The 9,228-nt window shown below is 35.7% G+C and overlaps 1 pseudogene across 1 annotated transcript in view; it reads left to right on the top strand.

Annotated features, from left to right (window-relative positions):
• The window catches only part of LOC110300892, an 11,231-nt pseudogene extending 2,298 nt beyond the window's left edge, over window positions 1-8,933 (top strand). Inside the window, exon 2 of the transcript XR_002378642.1 lies at window positions 8,770-8,933. The product of XR_002378642.1 is annotated as an actin-85C-like (transcript). The remainder of the gene's footprint in view (window positions 1-8,769) is intronic.
• The last annotated feature ends 295 nt before the right edge of the window (window positions 8,934-9,228 follow it).

The raw sequence follows: 9,228 nt of genomic DNA, 5'->3' as shown, positions 1-9,228 counted from the left end.
GGTGCTTTTCTGACTGGAAGAGGCTTGTGGCCCTACGTAGGCCGGATTTCTGCCTCCCCAACCAAAGCAGTCTCAGGCCCCGCATGATTAGACTGGAGCAGAAGCTGTGTTCCACTCACTAGCAGTCTCAAAATCCTGTGGTGGGGGTCGTGGGTAGCTGGCGGGTGTCAGGCGACCCTGCACTCTAGCTACCCTGGTGCTGACCCGGCCGGATCCCCTTACTGCTTTTAATATTCTTTCTTTGTTTTGTGCATTTTGGTATTTTGATTATTATGTGACAGGAGGAAATTTTTTTTTCTGGTCCAAACAAATTGGAGTTCAGTAGGCTTCTTGTATGTTCATGGGAATCTCTTTATTTTGGTTGGGGAAGGTTTCTTCTATAATTTTGTTGAAGATATTTACTGGCCATTTAAGTTGGAAATCTTTCTTCTCATCTATTCCTATTATATTTAGGTTTGGTCTTTTCATTGTATCCTGGATTTCCTGAATGCTTTGGGTTAGGATCTTTTTGCATTTTGGGTTTTCTTTGATTGTTGTGTCAATGTTTTCTATGGTATCTTTTGCACCTGGGAATCTCTCTTCTATCTCTTGTATTCTGTTTGTTATGCTTGCATCTATGGCTCCTTACTTCTTTCCTAGGTTTTCTATTTCCAGAGTTGTCTCCCTCTGTGATTTCTTTATTGTTTCTACTTCCANTTTTAGATCCTGGATGGTTTTGTTCAATTCTTTCATCTGTTTGCATGTGCTCTTCTGTGTTTCTTTAAGTTAGTTATTTATATCCTTCTTATAGTCCCCCATTATCTTCATGAGAACTGATTTTAGATCCATATCTTGTTTTTCTGGTGTGATGGTGTATGTAGGACTTGCTATGGTGGGAGAGTTGGGTTCCTATGATCCCAAGGAACCTTGGTTTCTGTTGCTTCTGTTCTTAAACTTGCCTCCCACATCTGATTATTTCAAGTGCTCCCTGCCCTAGATATACCTGATTGGAGTCTGTCCTTCCTGTAACCCTAGTTGAGTCAGAACTTCTCAGAGTCTAGCTTTCTTTGTGATTTTGTGATTCTGGGATCCTGTGATGCTGAGATTCTGAGTGTGTCAGAGTTTTGGCAGTCAAGCTTCCTCTGAGCCCCTGAGATCCTGGTGTGACCAAGCTCCTGGGATCCTGGGATCCTCAGATCCTGTTAGAGTGACTTGAATCAGTACCTTGTCTCGGGACCACTGTCTGCAGAGTTGGAGACCAAAGTAGACCATCGGTGACAGGAAGGAATTCCTGTGTCTGTGCTTCAGCTGGCCCCAGGCACCCCCAGTTCTCTTGTAACTGATGTGTTCCACTTAACAGTGATCCTAAGATCCTGGGCATACTAGGGCACCATTCTGGTGGAGAGGCCTCTGGAGACTGTGGGACTCTTGTTGTTTTTCTTAAGATCTCACCACTGAGGCTATGCTCTGCTCTTCTGGCAGAAGCCTGTACACCTTCATACCATGTTGAACTGTGTCATGCAAACTTTGAGCCAAAACAAATATTTAAGTTGCTTTTTTCTCTACTATTTTTACCACAGAGATAAGAAATATATAAGTGCACTGCCAAATTTTGCCCTTACAGCCATTGCTAAAGTCCTATATTAAATATTCTTTCAATATGTGATTAAGAAAATTAGAACTGTTTTTCAGAAGTGAGACTGTTGGTTTGTGATGATTATCGTTAATTGCCAGTGTGAGCGAATCTATTATCGACTGGGAGATGGACCCCTGATCAGGCCCTTGGAGGATTCTCTGGATTATGTTAATCATTGTGGAGAAAGCTGCCCACTGTGGATTGTAAACAGTCCCAGGACTGGGAACCTGAACCTCATAAAAGAAAGAAAAAATTCTTGAAGAATAGTGAACATGCACTCACCCAATGGGATCAGTGCTTCAAACCTCTCAGCCTTGTCTTCCTGCACATGATGAAATAAGTTTTGAAACATTAGACAAAATTAAAACCTTCTCTCAAATTCTACTTTTGTCTGAGGATCTGATCACAGTACAAAAAAAGAAACATGAGGCACATGATAAAATGTTTCAAAGCTGACCCCCTTTAAAGGACATCTGCTTTATGACTCAGCAGTACTCAGCCCTCACCACTTGCTCCATGCATTCCATGCATGTGTTTCTGTGATGTTACAATAAATATGAAGCCATCGCCTTCCTCTTATTCTCTTCTATGTCATTTAGAGTCCCTTGCTCTTCACTATGAAAATGAGCACCTAAGGAAACAAGGCTGATCTCTCAGAATAGATTTTTTTTAAATAACTGTAATTAGCACTAATTACCCTCGCAAGGCTTACAAGGTTAAAGAAGTTATTACTGTTATTATTATTATTATTTTAAACCACAACATGAGCAAGACTGATCAGATTTCCTCAAGAGAGCTTTATGTCTAGAAGTTGACGACTGAGTTCATTAAATGTGTATGTATACAAATTCACTCACACTTGTACAGCTGCATACATGGGCCTGTGCATATGCATCAATCAGATCTTAATTATTGAAAAGGAGAGGGGGTGCTCCAGGCCATCGAGCTACCTGCAACACTATAGTACTTACTCTAATTTATACTTTACAAACAAGCCTAAATATATCCTCCCTTGAGCAAAAACAGTAATTCAGCTCATGCTTGCTGAGGAACTCAAGGTAACATTTTCTTCTGAGGTTAGAAATTACGCCTAATATATGCTGTGTTTCTCTTTTGTAATGCTAATTAAGACAGAGACTGAAGGAGACAGCTGATTCCTGTTATATATTCTGAACCAACTGTGCCTATTTCCATAAAGTAAAAAAAATAGAAAGATGTAAGAAAAAAAATGAAAACAAACTTACTTTTCTTTATACAACTTCCCTTAATGTTTTTATTTGACATTTTATAAAAGGAATTTTAATAATACTTAGTTAAATACCAGGCTCATTTGCTTGAGAGATAGTTGAATTTCTTATCTTATATGACATTAATTTCTTTTATATGTGTATAATTATATTTATATGTATAGTTTTTTGCCATTCTATAGGTCAAATATTGACAATTATTATTATTATGTTATATCAAGCCTTCTTGGTGTAACATAGTGCTACTTGTATATTTTTGCATTATTTTCCTGTGTTTTATAAGCCATTCAAAATAATTTTGAGTACCAATGTTGTTGGTTTTCCCTCACATGATATTTTCAGTAGTTTCCTTAATATGTTTAAGTATTTACTTCATTTTGCATTGAATTTTTAACTATGAGATGAGATAATAATCTAATGATTGAATGTGCATGTCATTTATATAATACCATCTATTCAAAAGACAATCTTGTCCTATTGTTGTGATTGACATTTATGTAATTTGTATAAAAATGGATAAAAAATTTGACTAGACTTGTCTCCATAGAAGACAACATAATAACCAACTGGTACATAAAATTTATCCACAGTATTAATCAGCAGCAGCACTGAAAATTAAAAGCATCATATTTTAATACCTTAAACTCTTAAAATAATTATTATCCACAAGATGAGTGATTAAAAAACGTTGAAGATTAAATAAAACCCTGTAAACTGTTAGGAATATATACTAACACACCATGGCGGAAAAACATTATGAAATTCTCCCCACAAAAGTAAGATTAAACTGCAAAGTAGTCACACATCAGTTGCATACACACACACACACACACACACACACACACACACACACACACACACACACGCACGCACACTCATGAAGTTATCATCCTTCTCACATTCACTGTAAGTTATTCACATAATCCTGATGTGGAAAATCCTGAGTGTCTAACAATGGACAAAGTAAATGTGGTTCATATCAGAGTTGAGATATTATTGATCAGTTATTAAAAACATCTTCCAAGTTATAATAATGTGGATGAACATATATATTATTTACTTATTTGTTTATTTATCTATTTATTTTTGGTTTTTCGAAACAGGGTTTCTCTATGTAGCCCTGGCTGTCTTAGAACTCACCCTGTAGACCAGGCTGACCTCAAACTTGAAAATACAACTGCCTCTGCCTCCCAGTGCTAGGATTAAAGGCATGTGCCACCACTGTCCGGGGTATATTATCTTTAATAAAATAAATCTGGCATAAAAATACAAATACCTTTAACATATGTAACTTGAAACAAATGTAACATATAGCTATTAAAATATGTCAAAAATTTAAAGAGGTATAAACTCATTGAAATAAAGAACAATATGGTTATTATCAGAGGCAACATGCAAGGATCCATTCAAAGCTGGAAGACATGTAAAAAGATACAAAGTTTTCAGTATGTAAAGCAATTCAAGGAAGATACTACACAAGAGATACCTTTGATAATGTCCTGCAAACCAGAAATCATTGCATTTATCAGTCCAGTTTTACTTTTGCTGACAAATAATGCCTATATAAGCAATTTAGAAGAAAAGAAATACTTACCTTTGCAGATGGTTTTTGTGCTTCCAATTATGAAGACCGATACGGTGCTGGCAGAGAAAAGAGCTCACACCATGGTTTTTGGGAAGCAAAAATAAAGCATTTTTACACTAGCCACCTTCCTATGCCTCTTCCTCTAGCAAATAACTAACTATACTTATTGGATAGTGCCATGCTCCTCAAAGAAAGATAGCCTTTCCTCAGTTAACTTTTGCTGGAACGACCCACATAGTCACAACTAAAGTTGTGTTGTCTAATGCCTTAAGTATTTTCAAATCAATCAAGTTGGCAGTATAGTTTAATTATATATTCTGGCTTTAAATATATATATTCTGGCTTTGTAATTACAGACTGGAGATTGAGGATCTTATTGATCTTGATAACTAAATACAGCAGCAGATGAAACAAACAAACTTATCAAGCTTAATTGAATGTCGTACCGATACCAATAAACAAGTAATACTGATGCCTATACACTGTTGTTATTTAGATACTCAATTTCAAATGATTAGTTAAAGAATTGATTCTTCACTTGCAAGAAAAGATTTACCTCCCTTTGCATAGGATAATGAAAACAGTCTTAATTTGGAAGGACAAGAATACATAACCATAGTTCTTCTTCTATTTTTGCAACTTTAAACACATCACTACAATACTTTGAAAGGTGGTTCTCAATGAAAGAGCTAGAGAAAGTACCCAAGGAGCTGAAGAGTTTTGAAGTACCCCCCTACCCAGGAGGAAAAACAATATGAACTAACCAGTAACCAATATGACCAAACCACCAATCAAAGAAAACACATGCCAATGGTTATCATCTCACCCATACAAGATATCTGATTAAAAAAAAAATTGGAAAACTTTGGACTTGAATCTGGGGGTTCACATAAAGCATTTGTAGCCTGGAGAGCAGTGAAAAGCTATTAATAAAGAGAATGCACCTCTGAAGACTGCCGGGTCTGTGCAAGCCATAGAGAAGAAGCATCGATGGCTTTGACAAGAACATTGACGGGGAAACTAGCAATGGTATTAGGGGCAGCAGTAAACATCCAGGGCAGAGGGAAGGCTGTATTTACTTCCTAATAAGTCAACAAGTCCACAAAAAATAAATCCATTCTAGCACACACACACACACACACACTCCTCCTGGTCATATTATAGACAATGATATAGAATAAAATTAGTACTAAATATGTTTCTCTAACATAGCCAACTGAAATTACTTTGAGATCTCATCTTACCTTCATCAGAATTTCTAAGATTTATAAAGAGAAACAGCAACAGATTGCAGAAAAGGTGAGAATATATTCATTTCTGATAGGAATGTAAACTGGTCCAGCCACTACAGACATCAGTAGGGGTTTCATGGAAAACTGAAAATAGATCTTCCACAACATGAATTTTTACCACTCTTGGCCTATACTCTACATAGTATTACAGAGATGCTTGCAAATCCATGTTTACTGCTATTCTTTTAGCAATAGACAGAGATTGAAAACAGCCTTGATGTTCATCAGCTGATGACTGGATACTGAAAATGTGATTCATTTACACAATAGAATACTATCCATTTGTTAAGAAGACAACAATTATAATTTTTTTTCAGGCAAATGGGTATAGCTGGAAATTGTCCTTCTAAATAAAATAACCCAGACCCGGAAATGCAACCATTGTGTGTTTTCTCTTATATATTAATGCTAACATTTATGTTGTAGAAATGTGAGTGAGTCATTTATAATTCCCACAAAGGTTGGGTAGCTAATAAAAGACTAGGGGGTAGGAGGGTTATCATCTCAGAAATAGAAAATAGAATGTAGCGATAGAATGGAATAATGGTGAAATTAGAACAGGGTAATTAAAGGAGGTAGGCAATGGGAGGGAACACTAGTAACACACATAATATCTGAAAATATAAAGTTTAAAACGAGCTGGTTGACTTTTGTATGATCAAGTTCAGAGTTGCATGGGTCCTTCTGTGGGATAGTGGAGTCAGTAGGATATATTCGCATTCTGGCAAACACCTTGACAAGACATTGACAAGGTAGGAGAAAAGGCAAGTATTAACTAATGGGCCAGAAAAGAAAAAATAGTTTGGCACCAATCTCAGAATTTTCTCATTGGCATGATAAGGTGATGATATTTGTAGAGTTCTTTGCAGTGTACAGAGATACTCAATGCCATCTTAGCTGCACTCTTACCCACTCCCTTGGATAAGCCTCTTAAACTGCATAGCATAACAACTCTCCTCAACCAGGCATCAGTCAGTTCTTGAACCAAAGGGTTCTAATTAGGCTATTTTTTCCTGTAGAATGAAAAACAGAGTAAATAGGACAGAAGGGAGGTACATAAAGCTTTCCAGAGAGAGAGAGAGAGAGAGAGAGAGAGAGAGAGAGAGAGAGAGAGAGAGAGAGANAGAGAGAGAGAGAGAGAGAGAGAGAGAGAGAGAGATTTGAAGGAAATAGCAGTTGACTTCCTGTCTCTGATTCCTGCTTTAAGTAAGGTATATCTGTGTTCTATATCTTATATCTAGAATTTTTAAAATATAATATGTGTGTATTGCTATAACTAGAAAAATGCTCAGTTAATATAACTGAGTCAAGCAACAAAGTACCATAAACTATTATATGTAGTAATAGTATTTAAGGAATATGCTAAGACATCCCCAAAAATATTTTTCATCCTAAGACTGTAAACTGTGGAATCTTGCCAAGATGGATAATAAGCAGACATCTGGACTAGGTAAATTGCATATAACTATGGAAGATTATTTTTCTGGCATTTAATTAGATAAGTTTCATTCCATTCAGAATGCTGCTTTACAAAAATTTAGCATGTACTATATTTCATATTATCAAATTCCTCCCATTTCCTTACTTTGCTGAATTTGAATACATTATGAATATGCAATTTAAGAGCTCAAAAAAGATGAAGAAAAAGCAGTTGACACAATCTATCACCTTGCTCCAGCATAAGATTTGGTTTTAATTACACTAATTAGAAAAAAAGAATCTAAAAACTGTGCATAATTTTTAACAGACTAGCAATGTAACTTTTTATGTTACTTATTCAACTACAAATCTGTGAATTCCCCATTGGAACTATTGTTAATTTATAAGCTTCAGTTTTACAGACTTAATGACTTAACATTAGCTATTGAAACACCACACACATACACACACACACACACACACACACACACACACACACACACACACACAGTCTTAGCTATATGTTACAAAGAGATTAAGCAAAGAATTTTCTATAAAACTTCCAATTTTTTTCCACTGCTTTTCAATATGTTAGTGTTCTGTGATGATTTACGTAAGAAGTGTTCCCCATTAGCCTAGGTATTTTAACTCTTGGTCACCAGCTGGTGATGCTGTTTGTAGGAGTTGTGGAACTTTTAGCATATGTTGTGTTGCTGAAGGGAATGGGTAACTTTTTGCAGGCATGGAGTTCATAGAGCCGTCCACTCAAGTTCTCCCTGTTTCCTGTTTGCACTTGAGAATGAAAAGCTGAAGCGCCCTGCTAGGATCACCTATTTCTTGCCTCCTCTGCTCTTATATACTCTGCCTCTGGATCCATAAACACAAATAAGCTCTTTCTTTCATCGGTCTTTCGTAGTGTCATTTTATGATAACAATAAAAAGAAACTAATAAAATTCTAAGCACTGTTACTTGCTCTCTGCGAATATTGCTATCTATGCTTTCACTGTGAGTGGCTATAGACTAAGCCATTGCTCTTGTTGATGATGGTTATGCCACCACATAAGATCATGATGTCCACTACCCATGCTTTACTTTGAAATCATTATTACCAATAATGAAAAATAGAACTAAAAATTTGATAGGGTTACATTTATTATATAAGAATGGCTAATGTTATTGGTAACATAAATGTAATATATCTATATATGTATATATAGATATAATTTTTGGTTGAATTAAAATATATAATATATAAAATGTGAAAAACAACTCAATAGCAGTGAATCTCAACTCTTAAGAATGCATTTTGTTCCCATAAAAACTTGCAGATGTCTCTGAAAAGTTTTCAATTGGAACTGAAGTCAAGGAATGCAGCTAGCATGTATAGATGGTTTTCAACAATCCACAACACAGGATAATGTTGTATAATCTAGAAATCTCCCATTTATAACTTTCAGCATACATAGATTGAATATTCTTACTTTAATGGTTCTGTGTACACCTGAAAGAGGTTAGTTGTATGGTTTTGTCTTATGACAGGTTGAAAATCAAGGCTTCCATCTTACAGAAGCTGACTAGAATTCTCACACATAACAAACTATACTCCATAGATGAGTATATTAGAGACATAAGAACGCCTCAAATAAATAATGCTTTTGATCGAGTTGGATTTCTGAGGATGGAATCTTTCTACCTTACTAAAGAACAGGATGTGGAAACAGTTTTTCTTCTCATCAAGTTTGTACGTACTTATTATACCATCTATCAAGTGTGAATGGCTACTACAATCTGTGATATAATCAAATGTTTGAATAAAATATGATTGTATTCGAATTGTATTTGTTACAAAATAAAAGGTCATTTCTTGCAATGGGGAAGGTCACATTAATGTTAAAGTTTCAGAAAACAAAACAACTAATGAACAGTGAAGTCTTTCACAGAATTTTTTCTCTAATTTTTTTCTGAATACCAATACTTCTCTCTCTCTTCTCTCTCTCTTTCTCTCTCTCTCCCTATGTGTGTGTATGGGGGGGGGATGTGTCTGTGTGTTTATTTGTGTGGATATGTGT

The sequence above is a fragment of the Mus caroli genome, chromosome 8, assembly GCF_900094665.2.
Source record: "Mus caroli chromosome 8, CAROLI_EIJ_v1.1, whole genome shotgun sequence".
Classification (NCBI taxonomy): Eukaryota; Metazoa; Chordata; class Mammalia; order Rodentia; family Muridae; genus Mus; species Mus caroli.
The sequence above is the reverse complement of the archived record's forward strand: the minus strand, read 5'-3'. Positions and strand labels throughout refer to the sequence as shown.